Below are 18343 nucleotides of genomic sequence, written 5' to 3' on the forward strand. Positions count from 1 at the left end.
TTGATGTTTACAGAGACATATCTTTAGATAAAGTTACTTCATCCTGAAAAGGTAAGAAACCTTTCTTGGAGTTTTGTATGCTTAAAACGAGCAAGGATTTTTCCGATGTATGAAGCTTGGGATAAGTAAAATATTCTTTTCTTGCGATCCCTTATTACTTTGATCTCAAGAATATATACATTCTCCCAAGTCCTTTATATCGAATTGTTTGGACAACCATACCCTTACTTCTGACAACATTTTGATATTGTTTCCAACTACCAAAAATGTTATCTAAGTATAGTACAAGAAATACCACCACGTTTCCATCACATCTTTTGTATACACAAGACTTATCCGGTTACTAAATCCATAGATCTGGATTACTTTGATAAACCGGATGTTCCAAGACCTTGAAGCTTTGCCTCAGTCTATAGACTGATTGAGCTTGCACACAAGATGCTCTTAGCCCTTTGCAATGAACCCTTCTGGTTGCTTTATATGGATGTTTTCTTCAAGACTTCCATTAAGGAATGTTGTCTTGACATCCACTTGCCAAATAGATAAAAGAATCCGGATAGACTTAAGCATGGCTACCAATGAAAAAGTTTCCTTTTTCATCTAGTCTTGCTTTGAAAGTTTCTACCTTCCCGTCTATCCCTCTTTTCCTAATATAGACCTTTTTACACCCAAAGGCTTTTATACCATTTGGTGGTTCTATAAGCTTCTAGATTTTATTAGAATACATATATTCTAATTCTGTTATTCATTACTCTTTGCCAAGATATTGCATCTTTATCTTGGAGTGTTTCGTCATATGTCCGGAGATCAGGTTCATGTCCTCCAGGGATCGAGTCCAAAAACTCTCCCAAAATATGAATCTTTTTAGGTTGCCTAACAACCCTCCCACTACGACAAGGCACTTTTTGCAATTGTGTATCATTTGTGATACGTGTTGCAGTTTCCTTGTGGTATCTCATCTTGTACAGTTGGTACTAGATTAGACATGCCTTTTATTATTTCCTTAAGAACAAATTTTCTTATGGGCACATGGTTTATTACATAGTCCTTTTCTAAAAATCGGTCATTGATGCTAACAATGACCTTCTGATTTTTAAGACTATAAACCTACTTTCATTTCACTAGGATAACCCACAAACAAGTGAATTCCTGTCCAACTTATCATTGTCTCTCTTCTGCATATGTGCTGGACTACCCGAATCCGAATATGCTTCGAAATAGGCTTACGCCTATTCTATATGAGTAGAGAGTTCTGACTTTAGAAGGTACTATATTCACTCCCGTTTCCAGAGTATATCCTTAAAATGATTTTGATAATATTCTTGATAACTCATCAATCTATTTATTTCCATAAGAGTCCTATACCTTCCTTTTCCTACACCATTCTGTTGGGGTGTACCAAGGTGCAGTTAGTTGGGATTGAATCCCTACTTCTGATAAATGACTCCTAAATTCTCCCAAGAGGTACTTGCCACTACGATCTTACCGTAGTGTCTTGATATTTTTACTTTGTCGTTTCTCCACATCAGCCTCGTACTCTTTGAACTAATCAAAACACTTAGACTTGCGGCACATCAAGTAAATATATCCGTATCTCAAATAGTTGTCTATAAAATAGATGAAATATTTGAAACAACCTCTTGCCTGGATGCTCATAGGATCACACAAATCAGAATGAACCAATTCCTATATATCTTTGGCTCCATACCCCTTAGACTTAAAAGCTCCTTGGTTATTTTCCTTCCAAGTAAGACTCACAGGTTGAAAAGATTTCCACTACTAATGAACCCAAAAGTTCATCAGCTACCAATGAATCCTACTTAAGTTAATATAACCTAGCCTTAGATGTCAAAGATATAATTGGTTCATTTTCGAAGGTTGCTTTATCTTAAGTTAGAAGATGTGTTATTAATTTCCATTTGTTGCATCGTGGGAGTTATTGGATTATAAATTGTCAACCAACATACCAGAATAGATAACTTGCCTATTTTTCTTGATAACAACTTTGTTATCAAAATAGACACAATATCTATTCTATAATAGTTTAGAAACTGAAATCAGGTTCTTTCTAAACTTAGTATATAAAGACAATTCCTAATAATCCAAATTTTATTCCTATTAGAGAATAAACCTCTCCCACTGCAACAGCTGCTACTTTGCAGTAGTGCCCATGTAGACGGTGATTTACCTTTCATTTAGTTGTCGGGTTTCCTGGAACCCTGCAATAAATTGCAGACATGATTAATGACATCTTGTATCTACACTCCAGGTACCGGTAGATAACTCCACTAAACATGTATCAACTAATGAATAAAATACACCTCTATTGTTCTTAGTTCTAAAAAGACAGTCTACCTTAATGTCCAAATCCTATTTACAATCAATTATAATTGGGACCACTAAGTCTATCCTAAAGTATATCAGCTAGGGATTGACCATCATCCTAAGAATCACAAAAATATTTGGTTAAGACCAACTCCTTAAAAATCCCCATGAATTTTGTATGCCACGTTAGTGTGGACGTTTACAAATTCAAAGAGGAAATTTTATTATTTATTTTATTATCTCGTCATCCTTACTTTATGACGAATAAAATTAATAGTTGGTCTATCTTTAATCAAATATTTGGTCAAGACTCTAAATTTAAAATAATATTGATTCCTCTAACAATACTATTTAAATTTACCAACACCTCAAAACACCGTGAATTTTGCATGCCACGTTAGTGTGGACGTATACAAAATTAACATTTGTAAGAGGAGGGTTTTACCCATTAACTATCTTGTCAACGTAACTTTATGACAAATAAAATTATCTCAAACACCGTTAATTTTGTATGCCATGTTAGTGTGGACGTATACAAAATCAATCATTTGTAAGAGGGGTTTTAACCCTTTAATTTTATTATCTTGTCAACCTAGTTTTATGACAAATTAATAGTTGGTCTCATTTGGTCACACAAATAATAGCAGTGACTCCGATGGGGAGGATACTATTAGATGTGTCTAAGTGTATACCATTACTTGACACTAAGTCCATTAATAAGATTATACCCCTTCCGTTGGGGAAGATCACACGCTCTTAATTAACTTCCTATAGTCATCCAAAAATGGAAGTCTGTTCTAGTGATCTGCAAACAAGCTCATCCGTTATGGAGGAAGGCACTCAGAGCCAACGCACAAGCTTGTTTGCATCACTTACAAACCAGTAATGGAGACCATGGGATTTACTTAAAAATCACTCTCCCACTTAGTTATTTATAAATGAGGAATTTTTAACTATGCTACCCTACTAAACTTGTAAACTAACATGCACACACAGCACAATATAAAAGCAATAAATAGAAAATCTAATTTTCAACTATTATGGCATTTATCTCTAGTTGTCCTCCGTGTGTTGTCATCCCAAGCTGCTGCCATATTTGGCCACCGCCACCGGGTCTAGCTGTCGCATCCATCTTGCTCCTAGTTCCGCTGCGCCTCTGGTCCTTAGAAGGTTCCACGCTTTGCAAGATTCGATCCGCGACATAAATAGAATTTTACATTTTTGATCCTATATTCCATAAAAGGAATGTACATGTATCTAGATCAAAAATAAAATCCTAATAAAACTAAATACAGCTCCTGCTGTATTTTAATACAATCATGCACACTCAGATAAATGCCCTTGACATGTCCAAGGGTCCAATCACACACATAATAACTAAAAGCCATAATAGTTGGATCTTGCATCCACAAAGTTAGCACATCCTACTATTAACCTGCCTAAATTATGTATGACATGTGCATAATTAAACTAATACCAAATACACAGAGGCAAAACCCTAGCTCTGATACCAATTGTTGGTTGCTACTCGGAAAACCTATAGGTTCCTCTGTATAAAAATTTTGTACAAAGATCTAAACCTTTTCCTAGCTACCATGTGTTCTTTTAAATTAAATTTTGGATCGCCTGCGGAACTTAACGCGTTTGATCCAAAACTTAATCTATTTGTTCTTTTAGGTTTTGACTTGGATCTCCTGCGGAACTTAACACGTTCGACCCAAGTCTCCTTAAGTTATTAATTCCATTAAATATTAATTTCCATAAAAGGTTCCCAGTACTGACGTGGCGAGGCACATGGCCTTCTTGGATATGGGAGCAACCACCACCGACTAGACAAAACCTTTAATAGAAAGCTAATATTTAATTTCCTAAAATAACTTTAGGTTAACCAAAAAGAACAATCAAATCACAAGGAAAAGAAAAAAAACAAAAGAACACTATATCGAAAAAAAATCGAAACTCTAGAATCGTATGCCTCTTGTATTTAGTATTATTTCCAAAAATAACTAGTATGATGCGGAAACAAAAATTACTAGTTATACCTTTTAGAAAGACCTCTTGATCTTCTACCGTATTCCTCTTCTAACCTCGGACGTTGTGTGGGCAACGATCTTCCGAGATGAGAACCACCAAGCACCTTCTTCTTCCTTGCAAGTTTCGGCCACCACAATTTCTCCAAGAGAAGTAGAGGTCCGGCCACCACCATTAAGCTCCAAGGGATGCAAGAAACAAAACCACCTTTCTTTCCTTCTTCTCCTAGCTAGAACCGGCCACCATCAAGTGCTCCAAGAGAGGTTGCCGCCGGCCATAAGAAGAAGAGAAGAGGAAGAAGCTAGGGCCGGCCACCAAGGAGGAAAAGAGAGGAGAAGAATAATAGAGTTGATCCCCCATGAAGGCACCTCTACCCCCTCTTTTATAATCCTTGGTCTTGGCAAATAAGGAAATTTAATTAAAAACTTCCTTAATTCTTTTGCCATGAAAAAGAAAATTTTATTTAATTAAAAACAATTTTCCTATTCTCAATTTACATGGTCGGCCACCATCAAGCTATAAACAAGGAGAGTTTTAATTAATTAAAACTTCCTAATTTGTCTCCAGAAATTTATAAAAAATTTCTCCAATAATTTTCCCTTCATGGTGGTTAATAAAAAGGAAATTTTATAAATTAAAATTCTTCTTTTAAACATGTGGATAATTTCCAAAAAGAAAGTTATCTCTTAAAAATTAAAATCTCTTTTCAATCTACAAATAAGGAAAGATATCAAATCTTTTCTTAATCTTTTGTAGAAACTAATAAAAGAGAATATTTAATTTTTAAACTTCTTTTAAATTATTATCATGGTTAAAAAGGAAAGTTTTCTTAAAATAAAATCTCCTTTCAATCTACAAATAAGGAAAGATTTCAAATCTTTTCTTAATCTTTTGTAGAAAGCTTTAAAAAGAAAGATTTAATTTTAAACTCTCTTTTAAAACTATGATATCCACATAAGAAATAATTTTAATAAAAATCCTTTTAATATGATGTGGCCGGCCACCTAAGCTTGGGCTCCAAGCTATGGCCGACCATTAAGGCCAACCTTTAGTCTTGGCCGGCCCTAGCTTGGGTTCCAAGCTAGCTCGGCCAGCCCCATTAGGTTGGGTAAGAAGGTGGGTATGTGGTGGGTATAAATCTTTATATACAAGAGGCTACGATAGGGACCGAGAGGAGGAATTGGTTTTGGTCTCCCGATAAAATTAAGCATCTCATGCTCACCCCGAACACACAACTTAATTTTATCAATAATAATTCATTCCACTAGAGAACTATTATTGAACTACCGCACCAATCCCAAATTACATTTTGGGCTCCTTCTTATCATGAGTGTGTTAGTCTCCCTGTGTTTAAGATATCGAATGTCCACTAATTAAGTGAGTTACTGACAACTCATTTAATTAATATCTTAGTCCAAGAGTAGTACCACTCAACCTTATCATCATGTCGGACTAGGTCCACCTGCAGGGTTTAACATGACAATCCTTATGAGCTCCTCTTGAGGACATTATCAACCTAGTATCTCTAGGACACAGTTTCCTTCTATAATAAAAAACACACACTATAAGTGATACCATTTCCCAACTTATCGGGCTTATTGATTCATCGAACTAAATCTCACCCATTGATAAATTAAAGAAATAAATATCAAATATATGTGCTTGTTATTATATTAGGATTAAGAGCACACACTTCCATAATAACCGAGGTCTTTGTTCTTTATAAAATCAGTATAAAAGAAACGACCTCAAATGGTCCTACTCAATACACTCTAAGTGTACTAGTGTAATTATACAGTCAAGATAAACTGATACCTAATTACACTACGACCTTCTAATGGTTTGTTCCTTTCCATTTTGGTCGTGAGCTACTGTTTATAATTTATAAGGTACTGATAACATGATATTCTGTGTGTGACACCACACACCATGTTATCTACAATATAAATTAATTGAACAACTACTTTTATCATAAATGTAGTTATTTGACCAATGTGATTCTTATTTCTAGATAAATGTTTATACCAAAAGCTAGACTTTTAGTATACACTCTAACAGATCCAAGTTCCTTCTGTGCTCTCGCGCAGAGGTTATCAATCGATCGGCCGATCGATTGATTTCCTCCAATCGATCAGTTGATCGATTCAGCAGTATTATGTTCCATAGTTATGCGCCTCAATCGATTTACCAATCGATTGCTTGCTGGTTTCCCAACTAATACCTCGTGCACAATGAATGCATCCCTGGACTTTCTTGCCAAGACTCCGGTCCTCGGCCTTCTTGAACTTCTCTTGCCTTACACCCGGTCCTCGACCTTCTTGGACTTCGCTTGCCTTACACCCGGTCTTCTGACCTGCAAGGGCTTTTCCTGCCAAGACTCCGGTACTTGACTTTCTTGGACTTCTTCCTGCAAAACTTGCAACAGACGTTAGGTCTAAACGTATTAACCAAAACTTAAATAGTTGTCAATACATTGAAAACATCCAGGGCATGATTGCACCAACAAGTTTGACCGATAAAAATTTTTCATCATCATGGTTATTGTTCCTGTCGGAAAGCTGAGAAGACGAACCTACCGGCGTACGTGTCTGGAAGGTTGACCGCATCCCCATGACCCAGCGGTGAGCTGTCTTCTGCGTTGACCAGGCTGTCAGAAGTCTCTAGTCAACAACACCTGCAGCCAGCGACCGAGTTGCCCTGATCCCTGGTACCTCGATGCTCGAGGTGGGTCCCGCGAACATATGAGCAGCCAGATAATAATAGAGAAATAAATGCATGAATAAGGAGTACAAGAACATACCCTGGCCCTGGGGGGCGCCCTCGGATGGATAGGTGAGCTGGTCGAAATACTGGCCGAGTCGTCGTGACCATGAATGGTAGATAAATGCCCATCAGGTGAGTAGCTGGCTCTGATGGCTCAGAGCTGGACGCGATATGGATCCATAGGACGACGCACTGTCCGACTACAGCCTCGGCTCACAGGCCGGAATGCAATAGCGGCACGAAGGCCGAACACTCCATCGGCTCGTAGGCCTGGTTACAATAATGGCACAAAGGCCGACCACACTCTCGGCTCGCAGGCCGACACACGGCACGCAGGCCGGATAATACTAATAACAAACATAATAACGGTGTAAATTAAGAAGCACAACGGCTCGATGGCCGGAACCAAATCGGCTTACCGGCCGAGCACCCTCTTGGCTCGAAAGCCGGCGTGGATAAATAGTATAAAGGCTGCGACGACCCGGAAGGTGACGGCATCCACTAGAGACGGCGACTGCCAGCGGTGAACGTGGCCGTAGGAGGGGCAGCAGTGACTGCCAGCGCAAGGAGGTGGCTACCGCATGCGGAGGCGGCTGGATGCGGCGACGGAGACCGCTGGACGCGGCGACGAGGGTCGCTGGACGCGGCGGTGAGGGCCGCTGGATGCAGCGTCAGCGTACGCGGCGACAATGGAGGTGTGCGACCATCGCCGGCGACGTGTGCGATTGGTGACGTCGCTGGTCTCTCCATGGCGGTATATCAAAGTTTGTCCGATGATGGCTTCGGGCGGAGGAAAAAAGAGAGCCCTGGCGGGAGGCCCCTGCCGGCGAGAGGAGAAAGAGAGAGGAGGGAGGCGGTTTGCCGGTGGCGAGGGAGAAGCGGCTGCGGCTATGCCTCCCTTGCATTGTGGTGGCGGCGAAGAAGCAAAGACACGAAGCGGCCGCCCGGTAGCGGCGTCGCGGTGAGGAGAAGAGAAGAGGAGGCGACGAGGGAGAGGGAGGGGAGTTGGCCAGCGTCGACGTCGGCTCCCTGCGCGAGGGGACTGGCGGTGCAAAAAACTCAAACCTCCTCCTTCCCACTGGTGAACAGTGCCAGGCTTTAAAACACAACCCTACTCTTGTTAAGTGTCCAAACTGCCCTTTCTCCCCTTCCTAATTACATCTAAGTCATCCCTATATATCCGCATCACAAGCATCCCCTTCAAGTCTAGTCGAAGGAGGCGCAAGTCCGACTGATTAGACAGTCTGTCGCAAAGGCTGACTCGCTCTCGATGTCAAAGTCAAATCACGGAACCCCTTGTATCATGACATGCGAGCGACCGTTATTGTAATGGTGTCACAAGAGAAATGGTAGTGACGCTGAGCGAATGGCGAAGCAACGAGTGAGGCAAGCGCTGACAGAACGACGCGCGCTTGGCTGAGTGGTGAGAAAAACGTGTGTCGACCGAGCGACAAGCAAACCGAGCAGACGAGTGATGCCGAGCGGACTACGAAGAATGGTACCAAGTCGATAACCGGACTAATGTCGAGCGGGCGTCGAGCGAGCGTCTGGCGAGCGGCGAGTAAAATAATAGTAGATCGAGCGACATGAGGTTCCACGAGTAGACTGAGCGGACGAGCGATGCCGAGCACGACCGCAAAGATGCCGATCGGACGATCGGAAGGATGCCGAGTGAAACAAGCACGCGACTAAGTGGACGATCGGGCCAAAGATCAAGTGGCTACCAAAGTGTCGATCGAGCGACGAAGAATAGTGCCGAACGACTGCCAGGCAAGCTCTCAGCCGACCGCCAAGTGAGCTCATAGGCGAATACCAAACAAGCGATGAAGCAGCGTTGGGCAAGAGTGGAGCCCGAAAATCGAGCGGAAGCATAGCCTATGAAATCAAATCCGGATAGAGACGAAAGTCGTGAGCCGAACGGGCGCATCGCACGTGGACTGAACTGGAGCGTAGCCCGTGAATCGAAGGCGCATGGAAGAGAAAGTCGTGAGCCGAATGAGCGCATAGCCTATGAGACATTCTGGTCCGAAACCAGTGGAGATACTTTTATCCGCGACCATCGGAGATAGTTCGACCTCGAATGGGGGAGATAAGATGCTCTTATAAGCTGGTCTGTGACCAGTGAGAAGCGTCCGACCCCGAATGGGGGAGATAAGATATTCGATAAGCTGGTCCGAGACCAGTGAAAGCTGCTCAACCCCGAACGGGGGAGATAAATGCTCTTGAAGACTGTTCGACTCCGAATGGGGGAGATAGAATATATGATAGTGACAATCACTCAACCCCGAACGGGGGAGATAGAATATCCGATAAGTTGGTCTGAGACCAGTGGAGACTGCTCAACCCCGAACTGGGGAGATAGAATATTCGATAAGCTGGTCTGAGACCAGTGGAGACTGCTCAACCCCGAACGGGGGAGATAAATGCTCGTGAAGACTGCTCGACCCCGAATGGGGGAGATAGAAAATATGATAGTGACAATCGCTCGACCCCGAACGGGGGAGATAGAATATCCTATAAGCTGGTCTGAGACCAGTGAAGACCACTCGACCCCGAACGGGGGAGATAGAAGATCTGATAAGTTGGTCTGAGACCAGTGACGACCGCTCGACCCTAAATGGGGGAGATAGAGTATCCGATAAGATTGGTCTGACACCAGTGAAGACTGCTCAACCCCGAACGGGGGAGATGGAAGATCCGAAACTGGTCTGATATCAATGATAATCACTCGACCCAGAACGGGGGAGATAAAATATCTGATAACCCTGTCACTCAACCCCGGACGGGAGAGATACATGCTCTGATAAGCTCGACCCCGAACGGGGGAGACAGGATATCCGAGGAATTGGTCCATGAAGTCGGGGTTTTTATAGTCGCCGGTTCGACTATGAGATTTAACGTCGCCGCTCGACGGTCTTCGGGCCAGGGGGTTTATAGTCGTCGGTCCGACTCTGGGATTTAACGTCGTCGCTCGACGGTCTTCGGGCCAGGGGGTTTATAGTCGCCGGTCCGACTCTGGGATTTAACGTCGCCGCTCGACGGTTTTCGGGCCGGGGGGTTTATAGTCGTCGGTCCGACTATGGAATTTAACGTCGCCGCTTGACGGTCTTCAAAGATAACTCAAACCCCGCCGATCGGCACGGGGTCTTCGGCATCGAGCTCTTGGCTCGGATAATATACGCTCGGCCGACCGGCACCCGACCGATCGACACGGGGTCTTCGACATCAAGTCCGTGACTAGGATAATATATGCCCGACCGATCGGCACGGGGTCTTCGGTAGAGAAGCTATGATAGATTTTATGACCGAAAGAAAATATAACTGAAAAGCTGACCTGCTGACCAGCTGAGTATCTGACTCAGTTCCTCAACTCCCAAATACCCGTGGAGCGAGGAGAATATGATATATTCTTCGGAATCTACCAAGGTAATGAGGATGACAGAAAGTTTCGGCGTCGTCCATCTTCACATTCCATACCAGGTGTGTTCCCACAGACGGGGCCAATTTGATCTTGTCAGGAAGCTGAGAAGACGGACCTACCGGCGTGACGTGTCTAGAAGGTTGACCGCATCCCTATGACCCAGTGGTGAGTTGTCTTCTGCATTGACCAGGCTGTCAGAAGTCCTCTGGTCAACAACACCTGAAGCCGGCGATCGGGTTGCCCCGATCCTCGGTACCTCGATGCTCGAGGTGGGTCCCGTTAACATATGAGCAGCCAGATAATAATAGAGAAATAAATGCATGAATAAGGAGTACGAGAACGTACCCTGGCCCCGGGGGGGCGCCCTCGGATGGATGGGTGAGCTGGTCGAGATACTGACCGAGTCGTCGTGACCATGAATGGTAGATAAATGCCCATCAGGTGAGTAGCTGGCTCCGATGGCTCGGAGCCGGACGCGATATGGATCCGCAAGATGACGCACTGTCCGACTACAGCCTCGGCTCGCAGGCCGGAATGCAACAGCGGCACGAAGGCCGAACACTCTATCGGCTCGCAGGCCTGGATACAATAATGGCACAAAGGCCGACCACACTCTCGGCTCGCAGACCGACACACGGCACGCAGGCCGGATAATACTAATAACAAACATAATAACGGTGTAAATAAAGAAGCACAACGGCTCGATGGCCGAAACCAAATCGGCTTACCGGCCGAGCACCCTCTCGGCTCGAAAGCGGGCGTGGATAAATAGTATAAAAGCTGCGACGACCCGGATGGTGACGGCATCCACTAGAGACGGCAACTGCTAGCGGTGAACGTGGCCATAGGAGGGGGCAGCAGTGACTGTCAGCGCAAGGAGGTGGCTGTCGTATGCGGAGGCGGCTGGACGCAGTGACGGAGGCCGCTGGACGCGACGACGAGGGCCGCTGGACACAGCGGTGAGGGCCGCTGGATGCAGCGTCAGCGTACGCGGCGACGATGGAGGTGTGCGACCATCACGGCAACGTGTGCGATCGGCGACGTCGCTGGTCTCTCCATGGCGGCAGATCAAAGTTCGTCCGATGATGGCTTCGGGCGGAGGAAAAAAGAGAGCCCTGGCGGGAGGCCCCTGCCGGCGAGAGGAGAAGGAGAGAGGAGGGAGGTGGCTCGCCGGTGGCGAGGGAGAAGTGGCGGCGGCTGTGCCTCCCTTGCATTGTGGTAGCGGCGAAGAAGCAAAGACATGAAGCGGCCGCCCGGTAGCGGCGTCGCGGTGAGGAGAAGAGAAGAGGAGGCGACGAGGGAGAGGTAAGGGAGTTGGCCAGCGTCGGCGTCGGCTCCCTGCGCGAGGGGGCTGGCAGCGCAAAAAACTCGAACCTCCTCCTTCCCACTGATGAACAGTGCCAAGCTTTAAAACACAACCTTACTCTTGTTAAGTGACCAAACTACCCTTTCTCCCCTTCCTAATTACATTTGAGCCATCCCCATATATCCACATCAGTTATGATAAATTAAAAAATACTTATAGTGGGTGAAAGTTAATATTTTACGTGTTTCATTTTATGATTTTTTTTTTTATAAATGTAGGGTAGTTTGAGATCGAATAATTTGAAGTCCTTTTATTAGACTATAGACTAGAGGCATCTATACTATAACTTTATCTTCTCCGTATTAATTCTGGGACGAATTGACAGAGACACAACGAGAGTATTCATTTTTTATCATCATCTATACTATAACCTGCATAGAGGCATGCCATCCATCTCATCTATAGCCCGTGGATTAAGATGCGATGAAAACTTCAGACTTAATCTAGACTTCCTCGGCAGCTATATAAATTTCGCCATATTACATTTGAGGTTTGAATTACCTCTGATGCTAGATCGCACTTCTTATTTTTATTAGTGATCCATAAAAAAAAATTGTGGGATCGAACGGATCACTACTTAAGATGGTAAGAATTGGATATCAGGAAAAAAAATGAAATTATAGGAAAATGATTTTGTTTATTAAAAAATGGGATTTGAATCTTAAAATTTTAAATTTGAGTTTGGTTAGGAATGAAACATTATGGGTTGGAATGTACATTTGTGTCTATGTTTGGTAGATGTGGAATTTTCAAAGTTTAGGTTTGAATATTTTTTAGGGAGGAATAATTTAGGATTGAAGAGAATAGATTTGATGCTCATGGCGATTGTTAGTTTTGAAGGGTAGATGAGATTTGATCACCTTAAATTATCACTGATAGTGTTTAATAGGTTTTATAGTAACCTAAACTATATTAATTTTTTTTATTATTATATCATTTTAGAGTTAAAAAATATTACGAAGGCATGAAAACAAATCATGGGAGTAAATTAATTTAATCTTTAAGGGTTAAGATATTCAATAATAATAATAATAATTTTGAACAAATCATATATGTTCAAAGAAAATATAGTTGCTAAAATGTTATGTTTGTTGGATCGTAGAAGTTGCTAGAGGGGGAGGGGGGAGGTGAATAGCGATCGAAAATTCGTTATAGAATTAGAGTAAGTAGTGGAAAAAATACAAAAACAATACTAACACGAACTAGTTTTACTTGGTTCGGAGCCTTCGTCGATTGTTATTCCAAGGTCTGCACTCGTCGAGTGCTTTCGTTGGGCAATTCACTAGAAGTTTGAAAAAGTGTTTACAAATGAAAGTACAAGAACTCGCTTAAAAAGAAAAAATATACCGACAACAATTAAAAATAATTTGAGCTGCAAGTTGTCTGAGAAACGTCATCACGTCGCAAGAACAGAGCGCAATAGAGCAGTCATAGGAAGTTGTTGTTGTTGAAACTCTGGTGGAGGCCTTCTTTTATAAGAGTGCTCCAGGCACCCGGACTGTGACGCCGGCCCGACCAATTAGCGCGCTCCACGTTTGTGACAAGGATAATTTTTGCCTTCCGGGCAGTAGACTTCTCACCTGCCTATCCTTTGATTATGACACATTTATTAGCCATCTAGTCCTGACTAGATTTCTCTCTTCTAAATATTAAATTTTATTTGGATCAATCATTGATCAAACTGACCAGACTTAAGTATATTGTCAGACATCAAAATTATAGAGATCGATTATACCAACAATGTTGAATTAATAATTGCTTAATAGAGGGTTGAGTTAGTTCTAAAGACTTTATACCAAAGGTTCAGAGTTCAAATTCATTACCCCGGATAATGGTGCAAATAAAAAGGGAATTCAAATTCATAACACTCTTGGGATTGATTCTCTTCCAAATAAAAACTAAATCTAAGGTATTTAGGGCTAACGTTGAGCTTTCTATCCTTTGATGACAATGAAAGATAAAAACAAACATACTACTAAGTTTAGAAGAAGAACAGAATAAATTAATAAAAAATCTTAAATTTCATTTTAAATAAATTAACTTTTGCACCTCACATGCCCTTGATAATTAAATAAGTAAATAAATATATATTTCATAAGAATAAATATTATTAATTAGTTGTAGAATATTTTTTTTTAGGATATAATTTTTTTTTCTTTTCTTTTTTTTTGAAAGAAAAAAGTAGTTCAAACAATAATACAATAGATTATATTTAAATCTAAAAGAAACACCAAAGCCCGTCTAGCTCAGTTGGTAGAGCGCAAGGCTCTTAACCTTGTGGTCGTGGGTTCGAGCCCCACGGTGGGCGTTTGTGTTTTTCCTTTATCCAAATCTTTTTCTTCTTGGGCCGACTTGACGCTTGGTCGTGCAGCCTGCTCTTTCAATTTAACCCCTATTTTACAACCCACAAGTGCTCTTATAATTTGCTTCTTTTCTTTTTGGCTCTCGAAATTTAGAAACTCACGGGGCAAGTTAAAGCAAAATGGGAACAATTCTCTTCAACTTTAACACTTCTGCTCATTATATGATTTCTTCCAATTTAACCCTTCAAATTAAAAAATATAACGAGCCAGATTAAACTAAAGTGGGAAAATAATTATAAAAAAAATTCTTTATCAGTTTATGAATTTATCATGTAAATAGCATTACTTATCAAATTTAATTTAATTCAATTATTATGATTCCTGAAGTCATGTGACGAAAAAAAATCAAAAATAAAAATTATAATAAACAATAAATAACATGCTCATAAAGTTAAGAAAATCAAATAGATTCTATATTTTACATAAAAAATAGTAACAATTAACAACACATGCTGGATGTCAAATGATGGTGAGTCTTGTACATATTTTATAGATTAAGAATTTGAAAGAACATTGCATATGAATAAAGTAATTTTTATATCTGAAGACAGACTTATTTCTGGTTGAAATTCAATTTTACATGTAAAACGGTAGGAAAATATATATAATTTCTCTCTCTATATATATATATATATGGGGCTTTTTTTAAAAAAAATAGTACAAAAAAAAAAATGCAGCATGCACTGAATTTGAACGGTCTCAGCATCCAGTTCAAGCTCCACGTAGTGAACATGTGCCCGAGATAATGGTGGGTTAATCTTTTAAACAGTTATTTCATCATTTAAGAGTTGAATCCTAACTGTTGTATAACACAGGAATATTCTTTGAGTATGATGATGACTATAAAAATGTTGACCACTAACATGATCCTAGGTAAACATTCTTTATTTTTTTGATGGCAGATGGAAAAGTTAAAATTAATTATTTCGAAGTTAGATATTTGAATTAAAAAAAATAATGAACATGTGCTTCATCAATTAAAACTAAATTCTTCATCATTTAAATTGATCATCATTCACTAAAAAAAATAGTAATCAATCAGTCGCAAAATGTATTTAGTAATGGATTGGAATTGCAAATTTCAGTCACAAATATTTTTAGCAATGAAAATTTAATTTCATCATTAACTTAGAGACAAAAATTAAATCTCGTCACTAATTTTAGTGACAAAAATTTAATTCTATCATTATTTAGTAATGGAATTTAAAATTCATCATTAATTTAGTGACCGAAATTTAATTTTCATTATTAAATCCATCATATTTATCTAAAAATCTATATAAAATTATAATATCACACTGATCAAAATAATATAATTAACTACATCTAAATCTACATAATTACAATGCAATATCAATATCAATTAATTTATTATTTAATAATAGCATCCAAATCATCAATTTCAAAATACAAATATTTATCCACAACATGCAGTCTTGAAAAGTGGAGCAAAACAAAAGGATAAGCTAATGAATGAGGCTGACTGCTGCCTTTACTTGTTCTACCAGAGCTCTCAATTCTTGATTCTCCTCCCTGAACACTTGCACTTCAATAGATAGATAACTTGGACGACTCTTGAACCTAAGAGTACATAACAGACGATCAATCATGCTGTGCTATTGATAATATGTAAATTATTATGCGATCATGATTCATTACAAAGAATGCATAAATTATAAAAGTAGGAAGAAATAACTTTACTAATACAACACAATATGATATTTATGCCGGATAATATTGAACAAACCAAGGGTTAGACGTAGTAGGTCAATCCAGATTAGTCTTAAGAAAGAGAAAATATGTTTCCATCACCAAACACATGAATATAAAATTTTAATATCATATCCAATTAATAATAAAAGAAGCATCTCAGAAAAATATATTGACATATAATGTTATTTAATCTACTCAATTTGTAAAACTATAAGCAAATTTACTATTTTCTTAATGTCAATATTTGCTAATTAAAAAGACATGTATTACAATGCACAAAGTTGGTGGCTAACACTTTGTTTCAAAAAAATATTAGGAAGACTGAAGAAAAACTAAAACAGAAACATTTGCTTCGCCGAATATTAAAGTCAATGCACCACAAAAAAACAAAGCAACAAGAGAACAAAGAAAACATGCCAACAAGTTAAACAACAGATAAGAAAGAGGTAAGTTATTATATATCTATGTCAAAGTATAAACAAACAAAAAGCATGTACAAAAAATAAGCAAGTATAAAAGTCACTCTTAAAAATTCTGTTTGACAACAAAAGAAACATATGAGGCAAACTAAGTATACAATATTTGAGGCCAGCAAAGTCTTAGAAATTTGCTTTACATTATAAGTGTCATGCCAATTCTCCAACAATCTATAAGGTCCTTTTAGGTTTGAGAATATGACAGGGCATGATAGATGAAACGAATGCTCTCCACTCTAATGATACATAAGAGCTAAATCCACTTTCTCTAGTGAAGTCTATTGTTAAGCTACAAGTAAGTCTTCACTTTAAATACTTTCTTAATTATACTGTAGAGTTACTTAGGAGTCATTTGATGCCTAAAGGATATCTATGTAATTCCTTGGGACAGAGATTGCTCACTTAATATGTATCAACTAAATATGTGCTTGATATGTTTAAGGTGGTTGCAACTTTAAATCTAATGTTTCATGAAGAGATACAAAGAGATTGCCACTTTATCATATCAATTGAATCCAACTCAAATATAATCCTATAGTCTCCTTTCACTTACTTTATTTTCAAATATAAGCCTACAACAATTATATAGTCAATTGAATTTATAATTAAAAGCAAACACAAGGCATGCAGGTCAAGGTTTTACCAAATCACATCATGTATAATCCAAGTGAAATCAAATTAAATATATAAGAAATATTGATCTCCTTCTTGGTTGAGACTAGCAACAAATAAAAGGAGAATTCTTCTCCTTTTTTGGTCCTTGGTCACTAGGTGTCCCTAAGCTACATTGGATGTGAGACAATCCTAATTTATAATCAAAGTGAAAAGATTAAACATCTCTTTCAATAATGTTATTATACAGATTTAAACCATTTGCCGAAGATAAGGAGCGCGGAGAAATAAAAAAAATTCAGAATTGTATCACTTCTTGACAAAGCCCCAAATTTCAAAGCAAACGACTACCAGCAAGAACCTACTAGGAAAAATCACTACATACCTTCCATCCATGTTGGAGAGAACCTTAAAGAAGGGATCAAAAGTCAGGACTAACCAGATGAACCCCGACATCATTAGCTCTCGTCCCACTCTCGCCATTTTTCCCAGTGAAGGGTCTGTGCTGTCCTACAGCAACCCTAGCTCCAGAAGAAACATTTCTAGACACAAGGACATCTCTAGTGACCGGAATCCTCCAGCGTTTCTCGAAAGAACTCCATCAGGCGTTTGTGGCAAGTGGGTCTTGATCAGAGCTCACTTTCGAGCTTTCTCTTCGTTTGGTTCAATTGCTTTGAAATATCGTCACCTCCAGCCCTTGCGAGGCGAGGCACCGAGTAGAGGTGCGCTTCTTCTTATTAATTAAATAATAATCGATGTCAACGAATGATTTTATAGGTTAGTTAATTATTTAATAATTATTTAATAATTTTTTTTCTATACGGTTATTCTTAAAAAATACAGTGATCAATAATTTTATGAATTTATAAATTTAATTTTTTAATATGATAATGTTGAACCATCTTGGATGGTTAAAATTACCGGTCGACATGTTAGTAATCGTCGAACTGACAATTCCAAACTATTGAATCAATGATTCTGAGTCGTGGTCGGATATACTCCAACCTCGCAAAGTGTGGCCTCCAACCTCGCGAGGCACAATCTCTTTATGAATTTATAAATTTAATTTTTTAATATGATAATGTTGAACCATCTTGGATGGTTAAAATTACCGGTCGACATGTTAGTAATCGTCGAACTGACAATTCCAAACTATTGAATCGATGATTCTGAGTCGTGGTCGGATATACTCCGACCTCAAAGTGTGGCCTCCAACCTCGCGAGGCACAATCTCCTTTATGCAGATGAGGGAAATAGAGGGGGAAGAAAGAAT

The 18343-nt window shown here is 39.8% G+C and overlaps 1 long non-coding RNA gene and 1 other non-coding gene across 2 annotated transcripts; one reads left to right on the forward strand and one right to left on the reverse strand.

Moving 5' to 3' along the window:
- The first annotated feature begins 14141 nt into the window (after positions 1–14141).
- Positions 14142–14214, forward strand: TRNAK-CUU. Its single transcript has one exon. It is a non-coding gene; the product is annotated as a tRNA-Lys (tRNA).
- A 1408-nt stretch (positions 14215–15622) lies between these two features.
- LOC121990586 lies at positions 15623–17811 on the reverse strand. The gene is made up of 2 exons (XR_006114632.1): positions 17456–17811; positions 15623–15850 (listed from the first exon to the last, which is right to left on the reverse strand). It is a non-coding gene; the product is annotated as an uncharacterized LOC121990586 (long non-coding RNA).
- Positions 17812–18343: the final 532 nt, after the last annotated feature.

The sequence above is a fragment of the Zingiber officinale genome, chromosome 6B (assembly GCF_018446385.1).
Source record: "Zingiber officinale cultivar Zhangliang chromosome 6B, Zo_v1.1, whole genome shotgun sequence".
NCBI classification, from domain to species: Eukaryota; Viridiplantae; Streptophyta; class Magnoliopsida; order Zingiberales; family Zingiberaceae; genus Zingiber; species Zingiber officinale.